Consider the following 14,360-nt stretch of genomic DNA (forward strand, 5'->3'; position numbering starts at 1 on the left):
CCTCTGGAGTTTTTTTGTTTTTTTTTTTTTTTTGAGACAGAGTTTTGCTCTTGTTTCTCAGGCTGGAGTGCAATGGCACGATCTTGGCTCACCGCAACCTCCGCCTCTGGGTTTAAGTTATTCTCAATACTCAGCCTCCCGAGTAGCTGGGATTACAGGCACGTGCCACCACACCCAGCTAATTTTATATTTTTAGTAGAGATGGGGTTTCTCCATGTTGGTCAGGCTGGTCTTGAACTCCAGACCTCAGGTGATCCACCCGCCTCAGCCTCCCAAAGTGCTGAGATTACAGGTGTGAGCTACCATGCCTGGCCCATTTTAACAATTTTTAAATGTACAACCCAGTAACATTGACACTGTTGTACAACCATCGCCACTACTTATTTTCAAAATTTTTCTGTTGTGTTTGTTTGTTTGTTTGAGATGGAGTTTTGCTCTGTTGTCCAGGCTAGAGTGCAGTGGCATGATCTTGGCTCACTGCAACCTCCACTTCCAAGGTTCAAGTGATTCTCTTGCCTCAGCCTCCAGAGTAGCTGGGATTACAGATACACGCCACCACACCTGGTTAAGTTTTGTATTTTTAGTAGAGATGGGGTTTCACCGTGTTGGCCAAGCTGGTCTCGATTTCCTGACCTTGTGATCCACCCACCTCGGCCTCCCAAACTGCTGGGATTACAGGCGTGAGACACCACACCTGGCCTCATTTTTGTATTTTTAGTAGAAACGGGGTTTCACCATATTGGCCAAACTGGTCTCGAACTTCTGACCTCGTGATCTGCCTGCCTCAGCCTCCCAAAGCACTGCGATTACAGGCGTGAGCTACTGCGCCTGGCCCCCAAATTTTCATAACCCCAAACCAAATCTCTGGAACCATTAAGCAGTAACTCCACATTGCCTCCCACTTCCACCCTCTAGCCCAGTAACATCTAATCTACTTTCTGTTTCTTTGAATTTGCCTATTCTAGTTTTTTTTTTTTTTTTAATTTAAAGATGGGGTTTCGCTATGATGGTTAGGCTGGTTTTGAACTCCTGACCGCAGGTGATCCACCCACCTCAGCCTCCCAAAGTGCTAGGATTACAGGCGTGAGCCACCACGCCTGGCCTTCTAGGTTTTTACATAAGTGGGATCATACAATTTTGTGTCTGGCTTATTTCATGTAGCATGTTTTCAGGGTTCATCCATGTTGTATTGTGTATCAGAACCTCATGCCTTTTCATGGCTGGATGATATTCTATTGATATATATACCACATTTTGTTTTTCCATTCATCTGTTGACAGACACCTCGGTGTTTCCCTGTTTTGGCTGAGTGAATAATGTTGCAATGAATATTGGGATACAAGCATTGTCTGAGTCTCTGAGAATGGAATTCCTGGATCATATGGTAATTCTATGTTTAGATTTTTGAGGAACTACCAAACTTTTCAATGACTGTCTGTGTTATTTTACATTCCCACCAGCAATATATGAGGGTTCCAACGTCTCCACATCTTTCCCAAAACATATTTTCCATTTTGGGGTGGATAGTGGCCATCCTAAAGCATTTGAAGTAGTATCTCATTGTACTTTGGATTTACATTTTACTTTGCTTCTTCTTCTTCTTTTTTTTTTTTTGTGATGGAGTTTCGCTCTTGTTATCCAGGCTGGAGTGCAATGGTGTGATCTTTGCTCACCACAACCTCTACCTCCCGGGTTCAAGCGATTCTCCTGCCTCAGCCTCCCGAGTAGCTGGGATTACAGGCATGAGCCACCATGCCCAGCTAATTTTGTATTTCTAGTAGAGATAGGATTTCTCCATGTTGGTCAGGCTGATCCCGAACTCTTGACCTTAGGTGATCCTCCCGCCTCGGCCTCCCAAAGTGCTGGGATTACAGGAGTGAGCCACCGTGCCCGGCCAGATTTGCATTTTCCCAATGGCTAATGATGTTGTGTATTCACGTGCTTCCTTGCCGTTTGCACATCTCCTTTGGAGAAATATCTATTCAAGTCCTTTGCCTATTTTTTTTTCTTTTGCTTTCTTTTTTTTCAGTCTTTCATATGATTTTATTTTCTTCCTTCAACCATAATAATATGATATCCAGATTTTGTCTTAACTGGTGGGTCTGTAAACACAGGCTTATCCATCCCACTTACAGACGAGACAAATGCTGCTTCTTGAAACGGTCCTTCCACGGACCCTCTGGTCATCCAACCCAAGTCGCCCCCTTGCCTGGCTTTGTCTTCACTCATTGTGTGGCCACTTCATTGAATCTCATCTCAGACTTTGACTTTTCCATGGCTTCCATGGTTTTGCCATGTTTTTCACACAGAATGTGTCTGACCTTTCCTGCATTGCCACCACCTTTGGGACCTTGAGCCTTCTTGTCAGCACTGCCACTCCCAGAGGCTGCTCCCCCTTCCCCACTTTTCCAGAACCACTTTTTCCTTTGGGCGGCATCTTGGAAACTTGCTGTTGAACTCTTGCCTATTTTCTAACTAGGATTTTGTTGTTATTCTTGTTGAGTTATAGGAGCTATTTATATATTCTAGTTATTAATCCCTATCAGATATATGATCTGTGAATATTTTCTCCTGTTCTTTGAGTTGTCTTTTCATTCTCTGAATAGTGCCCTTTGATACACAGAAGTTTTAAATTTTGATAAAGACCAATTTATATATTTTTTTCTCTTGTTGCCTGTGCTTTTGGTGTCATATCTAAGAAATCATAGTCAAATCTAATGTAATGAAGCTTTCCCCTATGTTTTCTTAAAAGAATTTAATAGTTCTAGCCCTTATGTTTAGGTTTTTGATACACTTTGAGTTAATTTTTAGTGTATGGCAAAAGGTAAGGGTCCACCTTCATTCTTTTGCACATGAATATGCAGTTGCTACAGCACTATTTGTTGAAAAGGCAATCCTTTTCCACTTAATGTCCTTGGCAGCTGTGTTGAAAATCATTTGACCATATTTGTGAGGGTCTATTTTTGGGTCTCCATTTTATTCCAATGGTCAGTATATCTATATGTATGTCAGAACCACATTGCCTTGGTTACTGTACTTTGTAGTAAGTTTTGAAATAAGAAAGCATGAGTCCTCCAACTTAGTTCTTCTGTTCCAAGATAGTTGTGGCTATTCAGAGTCTTGAGAGATTTCATATGAATTTTAAAATGAAGTTTTCTATTTTTCCAAAAATCTCCATTGGGATTTTCATAAGAATTAAATCTGTAGGATCTGTAGGATTGCTTTGGGTAGTACTGACATCTTAATAATACTTCCAATCCATGAACATGAAATATCTTTCCACTTACTTGTTTTCTTAAACTTTTTTCAGCAATGTTTTGTGAGTCTTATTCCCCCTTGGTTGAGTTTATTCCTAGTTATTTTATTCTTTTTGATGTGACTATAAATGGAATAGTTTTCAGGTCAGGCATGGTGGCTCATGCCTATAATCTCAACACTTTGGTAGGCCGAGGAGGGTGGATTACATGAGGTCAGGAGTTCGAGACCAGCCTAGACAACATGGTGAAACCCTGTCTCTACTAAAAATACAAAATTAGCTGAGCGTGGTGGTGTGTGCCGGTAGTCCCAGCTATTCAGGAGGCTGAGGCAGGGGAATCACTTGAATCCAAGAGGTGAAGGCTGCAGTGAACAAAGATTGCACCATTGCACCCCAACCTGGGTGACAAGAGCAAAACTTTGTCTCAAAATAAACATAAGCCTGGGTGTGGTGGCTCATGCCTGTAATCCCAGCACTTTGGGAGGCTGAGGCGGGCGGATCACTGGGTCAGGAGTTCGAGAGCAGCCTGGCCAACATGGTGAAACCCAGTCTCTACTAAAAATATAAAAAGTAGCCAGGTGTGGTGGCAGGTGCCTGTAATCCCAGCTACTTGGGAGGCTGAGGCAGGAGAATTGCTTGAACCTGGGAGGCGGAGGTTGCAGTGAGCCAAGACTGTGCCTCTGCACTCCAGCCTGGGTGACAGAGTGAGACTCTGTCTCTAAATAAGTAAATGAAATAGTTTTCTTAATTTCTTTTTTGGATTGTTCATTCTTATTTTAAGAGACAGGATCTCACTCTCTCACTAAGGCTGGAGTGTAGTGGTGTGACTGCTGCTCACTGTAGCTATCCAATTTGTGGTCATGCAAAATTGTTCATAATATTTTCTTACAACCCTTTTTATTTCTGTAAGATCACCTGTAATGTCCTATCTTTCGTTTCTAATCTTAGTTGAGTCTTCTGTTTTTTTCTTAGTCAATCTAGCTAAATGCCTGCTAACCTTGTTCTTTTCAAAAGAAATCAACTCTTGGTTTCATTGATTTTCTCTATTGTTTTCTGTGCTTTCTCTCTTTCATTTATTGCAGCTTTAATCTTATTATTTCCTTCCATCTTTAGATTTCATTTGTTCTCTTTCTGGTTTCTTAACGTGTAAAGTTAAGTTGTTAATTTGAAATTATTGGTATTCTTAAATGTAAACATTTACAGCTATTAATTTTCCTCTTAGTACTACTTTTACTGTATCTTATAGTTTTGCTGTTGTGTTTTTTTATTGGTCTTAACGTATGTTCTAATTTCCCCCCTTTTTTTTGACTCATTCGTTGTTTGTGTTGTTAGTTTCCACATATTTGTGGCCCAGGGACTTTTATACATACTTATGAAGTTACTTTTAGTAGTCTTTTTCTTTTCTGTTTTTGATTTACTGTCTATTATCTTTTCATTTCAGCCTGAAGCACGCCCTTTAGCATTTCTTGTAGGGCAGATACTGGTAATAAATGGACTCAATCTTTTTTTTTTTTTTTCATTATTAATATTTTATTAGTATTTAATTCTATGTGCCAGGCTTAGTTATAAGGTTTTAGTTATAAGGTATTTATGTCTTTTAACTTATTTTTTTTTTTTAAATTTTTTATTGGATTATAGGTTTTGGGGTACATGAGCAGAGCATGCAAGACAGTTGCGTAGGTACACACATGGCAGTGTGCTTTGCTTTTCTTCTCCCCTTCACCCACATTTGGCATTTCTCCCCAGGCTATCCCTCCCCACCTCCCCCTCCCACTGGCCCTCCCCTTTTCCCCCCAATAGACCCCAGTGTTTAGTACTCCCCTTTCTGTGTCCATGTGTTCTCAATTTTCATCACCCACCTATGAGTGAGAATATGCGGTGTTTCATTTTCTGTTCTTGTGTCAGTTTGCTGAGGATGATGTTTTCCAGATTCATCCATGTCCCTACAAACGACACGAACTCATCATTTCTGATTGCTGCATAATATTCCATGGTGTATATGTGCCACATTTTTCCAATCCAGTCTATTATCAATGGGCATTTGGGTTGATTCCAGGTCTTTGCTATTGTAAACAGTGCTGCAATGAACATTCGTGTACATGTGTCCTTATAGTAGAACGATTTATAGTCTTTTGGATATATACCCAGTAATGGGATTGCTGGGTCAAATGGAATTTCTATTTCTAAGGCCTTGAGGAATCGCCACACTGTCTTCCACAATGGTTGAACTAATTTACACTCCCACCAACAGTGTAAAAGTGTTCCTTTTTCTCCACATCCTCTCCAGCATCTGTTGTCTCCAGATTTTTTAATGATCGCCATTCTAACTGGCGTGAGATGGTATCTCAATGTGGTTTTGATTTGCATCTCTCTGATGACCAGTGACGATGAGCATTTTTTCATATGATTGTTGGCCTCATATATGTCTTCTTTCGTAAAGTATCTGTTCATATCCTTTGCCCACTTTTGAATGGGCTTGTTTGTTTTTTTCCTGTAAATCTGCTTGAGTTGTTTGTAAATTCTGGATATCAGCCCTTTGTCAGATGGGTAAACTGCGAAAATTTTTTCCCATTCTGTTGGTTGCCGATCCACTCTAGTGACTGTTTCTTTTGCCGTGCAGAAGCTGTGGAGTTTCATTAGGTCCCATTTGTCTATTTTGGCTTTTGTTGCCAATGCTCTTGGTGTTTTGTTCATGAAGTCCTTGCCTACTCCTATGTCCTGGATAGTTTTGCCTAGATTTCCTTCTAGGGTTTTTATGGTGCCAGGTCTTATGTTTAAGTCTTTAATCCATCTGGAGTTAATTTTAGTGTAAGGTGTCAGGAAGGGGTCCAGTTTCTGCTTTCTGCACATGGCTAGCCAGTTTTCCCAACACCATTTGTTAAATAGGGAATCCTTTCCCCATTGCTTGTTTTTGTCAGGTTTATCAAAGATTGTATAGTTGTATGTATGTTGTGTTGCCTCCGGTGCCTCTGTTTTGTTCCATTGGTCTATATCTCTGTTTTGGTACCAGTACCATGCTGTTTTGATTACTGTAGCCTTGTAGTATAGTTTGAAATCCGGTAGTGTGATGCCCCCCGCTGTGTTCTTTTTGCTTAGAATTGACTTGGCTATGCGGGCTCTCTTTTGGTTCCATATGAAGTTCATGGTGGTTTTTTCCAGTTCTGTGAAGAAAGTCAATGGTAGCTTGATGGGGATAGCGTTGATTCTGTAAATTACTTTGGGCAGTATAGCCATTTTCACGATATTAATTCTTCCTAACCATGAACATGGCATGTTTCTCCATCTGTTTGTGTCCTCTCTGATTTCGTTGAGCAGTGGTTTGTAGTTCTCCTTGAAGAGGTCCCTTACGTTCCTTGTGAGTTGTATTCCAAGGTATTTTATTCTTTTTGTAGCAATTGCGAATGGCAGTTCGCTCTTGATTTGGCTTTCCTTAAGTCTGTTATTGGTGTAGACGAATGCTTGTGATTTTTGCACATTGATTTTATATCCTGAGACTTTGCTGAAGTTGTTTATCAGTTTCAGGAGTTTTTGGGCTGAGGCGATGGGGTCTTCTAGGTATACTATCATGTCGTCTGCAAATAGAGACAATTTGGCTTCCACCTTTCCTATTTGAATACCCTTTATTTCTTTTTCTTGCCTGATTGCTCTGGCTAGAACTTCCAGTACTATATTGAATAGGAGTGGTGAGAGAGGGCATCCTTGTCTAGTACCAGATTTCAAAGGGAATGCTTCCAGTTTTTGCCCATTCAGTATGATATTGGCTGTTGGTTTGTCATAAATAGCTTTTATTACTTTGAGATACGTTCCATCAATACCGAGTTTATTGAGGGTTTTTAGCATAAAGGGCTGTTGAATTTTGTCAAATGCCTTCTCTGCGTCAATTGAGATAATCATGTGGTTTTTGTTTTTGGTTCTGTTTATGTGGTGAATTACGTTGATAGACTTGCGTATGTTGAACCAGCCTTGCATCCCCGGGATGAATCCTACTTGATCATGATGAATAAGTTTTTTGATTTGCTGTTGCAATCGGCTTGCCAATATTTTATTGAAGATTTTTGCATCTATGTTCATCATGGATATTGGCCTGAAGTTTTCTTTTCTCGTTGGGTCTCTGCCGGGTTTTGGTATCAGGATGATGTTGGTCTCATAAAATGATTTGGGAAGGATTCCCTCTTTTTGGATTGTTTGAAATAGTTTTAGAAGGAATGGTACCAGCTCCTCCTTGTGTGTCTGGTAGAATTCGGCTGTGAACCCGTCTGGACCTGGGCTTTTTTTGTGAGGTAGGCTCTTAATTGCTGCCTCAACTTCAGACCTTGTTATTGGTCTATTCATAGTTTCAGCTTCCTCCTGGTTTAGGCTTGGGAGGACACAGGAGTCCAGGAATTTATCCATTTCTTCCAGGTTTACTAATTTATGTGCATAGAGTTGTTTGTAATATTCTCTGATGATGGTTTGAATTTCTGTGAAATCTGTGGTGATTTCCCCTTTATCATTTTTTATTGCATCTATTTGGTTGTTCTCTCTTTTATTTTTAATCAATCTGGCTAGTGGTCTGTCTATTTTTTTGATCTTTTCAAAAAACCAGCTCTTGGATTTGTTGATTTTTTGAAGGGTTTTTTGTGTCTCAATCTCCTTCAGCTCAGCTCTGATCTTAGTAATTTCTTGTCTTCTGCTGGGTTTTGAGTTTTTTTGATCTTGCTCCTCTAGCTCTTTCAATTTTGACGATAGGGTGTCAATTTTGGATCTCTCCATTCTCCTCATATGGGCACTTATTGCTATATACTTTCCTCTAGAGACTGCTTTAAATGTGTCCCAGAGGTTCTGGCACGTTGTGTCTTCGTTCTCATTGGTTTCGAAGAACTTCTTTATTTCTGCCTTCATTTCGTTGTTTACCCAGTCAACATTCAAGAGCCAGTTGTTCAGTTTCCATGAAGCTGTGCGGTTCTGGGTCGGTTTCTGAATTCTGAGTTCTAACTTGATTGCACTATGGTCTGAAAGGCTGTTTGTTATGATTTCAGTTGTTTTGCATTTGTTGAGCAGTGCTTTACTTCCAATTATGTGGTCAATTTTAGAGTAGGTGTGATGTGGTGCTGAGAAGAATGTGTATTCTGTGGATTTGGGGTGGAGAGTTCTGTATATGTCCACCAGGTTTGCTTGCTCCAGGTCTGAGTTCAAGCCCTGGGTATCCTTGTTAATTTTCTGTCTGGTTGATCTGTCTAGTATTGACAGTGGAGTGTTAAAGTCTCCCACTATTATTGTGTGGGAGTCTAAGTCCTTCTGTAAGTCATTAAGAACTTGCCTTATGTATCTGGGTGTTCCTGTGTTGGGTCCATATATGTTTAGGATCGTTAGCTCTTCTTGTTGTATCGATCCTTTTACCATTATGTAATGGCCTTCTTTGTCTCTTTTGATCTTTGTTGCTTTAAAGTCTATTTTATCAGAGATGAGAATTGCAACTCCTGCTTTTTTTTGCTTTCCATTAGCTTGGTAAATCTTCCTCCATCCCTTTATTTTGAGCCTTTGTGTATCCTTGCATGTGAGATGGGTTTCCTGGATACAGCACACTGATGGGTTTTGGATTTTTATCCAATTTGCCAGTCTGTGTCTTTTGATTGGTGCATTTAGTCCATTTACATTTAGGGTTAATATTGTTATGTGTGAATTTGATACTGCCATTTTGATGCTAAGTGGCTGTTTTGCCTGTTAGTTGTTGTAGATTCTTCATTATGTTGAAGCTCTTTAGCATTCAGTGTGATTTTGGAATGGCTGGTACTGATTGATCCTTTCTATGTGTAGTGCCTCTTTTAGGAGCTCTTGTAAAGCAGGCCTGGTGGTGACAAAATCTCTGAGTACTTGCTTGTTCGCAAAGGATTTTATTCTTCCTTCACTTCTGAAGCTCAGTTTGGCTGGATATGAAATTCTGGGTTGAAAGTTCTTTTCTTTAAGAATGTTGAATATTGGCCCCCACTCTCTTCTGGCTTGTAGTGTTTCTGCCGAGAGATCTGCTGTGAGTCTGATGGGCTTCCCTTTGTGGGTGACCCGACCTTTCTCTCTGGCTGCCCTTAGTATTCTCTCCTTTATTTCAACCCTGTTGAATCTGACGATTATGTGCCTTGGGGTTGCTCTTCTTGCGGAATATCTTTGTGGTGTTCTCTGTATTTCCTGCAATTGAGTGTTGGCTTGTCTTGCTAGGTGGGGGAAATTTTCCTGGATGATGTCCTGAAGAGTATTTTCCAGCTTGGATTCATTCTCTTCGTCCCCTTCTGGTACACCTATCAAACGTAGGTTAGGTCTTTTCACATAGTCCCACATTTCTTGGAGACTTTGTTCATTCCTTTTTGCGCTTTTTTCTCTGATCTTGGTTTCTCGTTTTATTTCATTGAGTTGGTCTTCGACTTCAGATATTCTTTCTTCTGCTTGGTCAATTCGGCTATTGAAACTTGCGTTTGCTTCGCGAAGTTCTCGTATTGTGTTTTTCAGCTCCTTTAATTCATTCATATTCCTCTCTAAGGTATCCATTCTTGTTATCATTTCCTCGAATCTTTTTTCAAATCTTTTTTCAAGGTTCTTAGTTTCTTTGCATTGATTTAATACATGATCTTTTAGCTCACAAAAGTTTCTCATTATCCATCTTCTGAAGTCTAATTCCGTCATTTCGTCACAGTCATTCTCTGTCCAGCTTTGTTCCCTTGCTGGTGAGGAGTTTTGGTCCTTTCTAGGAGGCGATGTGTTCTGGTTTCGGGTGTTTTCCTCCTTTTTGCGCTGGTTTCTTCCCATCTTTGTGGATTTGTCCGCTGGTCGTCTGCGTAGTTGCTGACTTTTCGTTTGGGTCTCTGAGTGGACACCCAGAATGTTGATGATGAAGTATTTCTGTTGCTTGGTTTTCCTTCTACCAGTCTAGCCCCTTCGCTGTACGACTGTTGAGGTCCGCTCCAGACCCTGCTTGTCTGGGGTGCACCTCCAGTAGCCGTGGCACAGCGAGGGATGCTACCAGTTTCCTCTTCTGCTCTCCCTGTCCCAGGATGGTGCCTGCCTAATGACAGTCTTTTGGATATAGAGGGGTCAAGGAGCTGCTTGAGGAGACAGTTTGTACTTTATAGGGGTTTAATTGCTGAGCTGTGCACTCTGTTGTTCATTCAGGGCTGTTAGGCTGCTATGTTTGATTCTGCTGCAACACAGCTCATTAAACAACCCTTTTTTTTTCCCAAATGCTCTGTGTTGAGGGGTTTGGGCTTTATTTTTGGATGTCCGATCAGGTGTCCTGCCCAGCTCGAAGGCAGACTAGCCACTGCTTGGCTGCCGAGGCTCCGCCCTGCTGTTGTGTGATTCGCGCTGTTCCTGCCGGCTCTGCTGTGGTCTCTGCCCCGCCCTGCGGCGGAGTCTCTTCGTTGTAGCGTGTTGCCTCAGCAACGGCAGGCTGCGTCAGCAGTGGGCGTGTATCTCAGTAGGGACGGGTTGCCTCGGCAACGGCTGGCTGCGTCAGCAGTGAGCGTGTATCTCAGTTGGGGCGGTTTGCCTCGGCAACGGCTGGCTGTGTCAGCAGTGGGCGTGTATATCAGTTGGGGCAGGTTGCCTCCGTAGTGGTGGACGCCCCTCCCCCACAGAGCGTCTCGGACCGTCTGCCCGGGATAGTTTGAAATCGCGGTTTTGTTCGTCCCACTGGGTATCCCAAACGATCTGTCCCTGCAATCCCCTGGGCTGGGCAACTGTGCAAGTCTCGTTCAGTCTCAAGTCCAGCCCTCTCAAGTCTCAGGCTGCCGGTTCAACAAGGCACCCGGACAAGCGCGCCCTGTGGGGATTGCTGGGTAGGGCCGGCCGCCGCCGCCCCGGCTGCCGGCTTCGCCAGGCAGACCTACTGCCTGGCGTCCCGTGTCTTTTTATACTTGGGAGTTTCCCCATTCTGTGGGCAACAAAGATCAGTCTGGAAATGCAGCACTGACTCACCGTTTGCGGATTCAACGCGAGCTCCAATCCTGGGTTGTTCTCACAGCGCCATCTTGAGTCCCCTCCCGACTCAATCTTTTTAATTTGGATGTATCTTAATTTCTCCTTCATTCTTGAAGGATAGTTTTGCTGTATATAGAGTTCTCAGTTGACAGTCTTTTTCTTTCATGATTTTAAATATGTCATCTAGTGCCTTTTGGCCTCTATGGTTTCTGGTGGGAGATAAACTGTCATTCTTATTGAAGGTCTCTTGTACATGCACGAGTCACTTCTATCTTGCTGCTTTCAAAATTCTCTTTTTGTCTGTGGGAGTTGATAATTTGACTATATGTTTCAGTATGCATCTCTTTAAAATTTTCCTGCTTGGAGTTCATTGAGCTTCTTAGATGTATATATTCATGTTTTTAATCAGATTTGGGAAATTTTCAGCCATTATTCAAATTTTTTTTGCTTCTCCTTTCTCTATGTCTTCTCCTTCTGGGATTCCTATAATGTGTACTTGGTATGCTTGATGAGGTCCCATAGGTTCCTAGGCTCTCTTCATTTTTCTTGACTCTTTCTTTCTTTTCCTTAGACAGGATAATTTCTAATGTCTTCCTCTTTTCCTTGTTCAAACCCGCTGTTGAATTCCTCTGTTGCATTTTTCATTTCAGTTATTACAGATTTCAGTTCCAGAATTTGTTTGGCTCCTTTTTATAATTGCTGTCTCTTTATTTATATTCTAATTTTGTTCAGACATTGTTTTCCTGATTTCTGTTAGTATTTATTCATGGTTTTCTTTAGAAAATATATTGAATTTATTTAAAACAATTGATTTAACATCTTTGACTAATAATTCCAAAGTCTAGTCTCCTTTAGGTATGATTTCTGTGAAATTCTTCATATCCTGTGAAAGGATCATACTTTCCTATTGCTGTACATGTTTTATAATTTTTTGTTGGGAACTGGTTATTCTGAGCATTATTTTATATTAACTCTGGAATCTAATTCTACTCCTCAGAAATTGCTTGTTTTGCTTGTTGTGGGCTGGACCCATTCCTATTTGTGCCTTTTCCAAACTATTTTTGCAAAGTGTATCTTCCTTATTGTGTGTGGCCACTGAGGTTTCTTTTCCATTGTCTCTACAGTTAAACGTCCTTAAACGATGTCTGGCTCTTAACAGGGATGGAAAAGATCCTATCTCTTTAAACCTCCTGTGGCTGCGAAGCTGCTTCAACCTGTGAGGTGAGCATTAAAAACTGGTTGGCCTCCAGCCTGATCCCTCACAATCAAAAGCAGCAAGCAGCTAGCAAAACACATGACCTCCCACTCCTGGAGGATAAGGTCCTTTGTGCCCACATTGGTTCCAGGAAGCTGCACCAGGAATGTGGGCGGCTTCTTTGACAGTTTCCTGGTGCTGGGTGGCAGGCTTTTTCCTGTTGCTGCTACATCACGAAAGGCTGAAGTTCACCAAAATTTACTACCAATTTCATCACTATCTCCCTCAAATGTCAGAAGTGTTCCAAAATAGACAATTTCTGCCAGTTCAATAGTTGTTTAGGTGAAGAGACAGATTACTGGATCCTCCTGCTCTGCCATCTTCCCTGACACATTATACCTTTTTTTTCTTTTGAGACAGGGTTTCACTTTGTTACCCAGGCTGGAGTGCAATGGTGCAATCTCAGCTCACTGCAAACTTTACCCCCTGATTTCAAGTGATTCTCTTGCCTTGGCCTCCTGAGTCACTGGGATTACACAGTGTCTCAGGGTAGTGTCTTGGGTGTCGAGCCTCTCACCACACCCGGCTAATTTTGTATTTTTAGTAGAGATGGGGTTTCACTATGTTGGCCAGGCTTGTCTTGAACTCCTGACTTCAAATGATCTGCCTGCCTCAGCCTCCCAAAGTACTGGGATTACAGGCATGAGCCACCATGCCTGGTCCCTACATTATGCTTTGATTATATGATTTAACTCCTGGAGGGTAACCTTGTTTCCAAACTTTGAGAAGGTATTTCAATTTGCTTTCATTCCCAGAACCTGTTCTGCTTTCTAACCATATCAGAAACTGGCCAGTCTCTCTTGACATTTGCTATCTATGTCCAAAGCAAAGGCCAAACCAGAGCTATCTTAAAGCTCTCTTAAGCCATCTCCTCTCTCCTGTCCAGTCCTGTAACAGAAAAGCTGAAACATGAGAACAGGTCAAGCACATATGGGAATTTTTTTTTGTTGTTGTTGAAATGGAGTCTTGCTCTGTCACCCAGGCTGGAGTGCAATAGTGTTATCTTGGCTCACTCTATCACTTGAACCTCCCAGGTTTGGAAGGTTCAAGTGATTCTCCCGTCTCAGCCTTCCAAGTATCTTGGACTACAGGCGCAGGCCATGATGCTTGGCTAATTTTTGTATTTTTAGTAGAGTTGGGGTTTTGCCATATTGGCCAAGCTGGTCTTGAACTCCTGACCTCAGGTGATCCGCACACCTCGACCTCCCAAAGTGCTAGGATTACAGGCGTGAGCTACCATGCCCAGCCCAGGGATATTTCTTGTTCTACTTTCCTTTTTGTTCATTCATAGGTCAAACATTTTTTGAGCAACCAGTGTGTGCCAGCTCTTTGATGGATGCTGGGAGATAGTGTTAAAAGAGTCATGTTGTTGTTCTCAATCAGCTCATAGCCAATAAGAAGTGAATACATAAAAGAATTCCAGTATACTTTAATGAGGCTTGAAAGACAGGTGGACAGGAATGTGTGAAGGAACTAACAGCATGTGTACCTAAATGAATGTGAGGGAAAAGCAGGGAGAAAAATGGAAAACCTCACAAAAATGGCACATGCAGTTAGGCAGGTGGGAGCATTTCCTGTAGCTTACTACAGGAGCACTAGTAAGTGCAAATACTTGGAGAGTGAGAACCTGGTCAAGTGGATGGCAAGTAATTCAGTATTGTAGTGTAAGGTGTGTGGGGCAAGTGTTAGGATATGAGAAAGATAGATGGGGCAAAAGCATGTAGAGTTGAATTTTATTTTTATTTTTTGAGATGGAGTTTTGCTCTTATTACCCAGGCTGGAGTGCAATGGTGTGATCTTGGCTCACCGCAACCTCTGCCTCCGGGGTTCAAGCAATTCTCCTGCCTCAGCCTCCCGAGTAGCTGGGACTACAGGCGTGAGCCACCAAGCCCAGCTAATTTT

At 41.9% G+C, this 14,360-nt stretch overlaps 1 pseudogene; it reads right to left on the reverse strand.

Annotated features, from left to right (window-relative positions):
* Positions 1-2,043: 2,043 nt before the first annotated feature.
* LOC100397018 (peptidyl-prolyl cis-trans isomerase NIMA-interacting 4 pseudogene) lies at positions 2,044-2,455 on the reverse strand (annotated as a pseudogene).
* Positions 2,456-14,360: the final 11,905 nt, after the last annotated feature.

This window comes from Callithrix jacchus, chromosome 5, assembly GCF_049354715.1.
Source record: "Callithrix jacchus isolate 240 chromosome 5, calJac240_pri, whole genome shotgun sequence".
Classification (NCBI taxonomy): domain Eukaryota; kingdom Metazoa; phylum Chordata; class Mammalia; order Primates; family Cebidae; genus Callithrix; species Callithrix jacchus.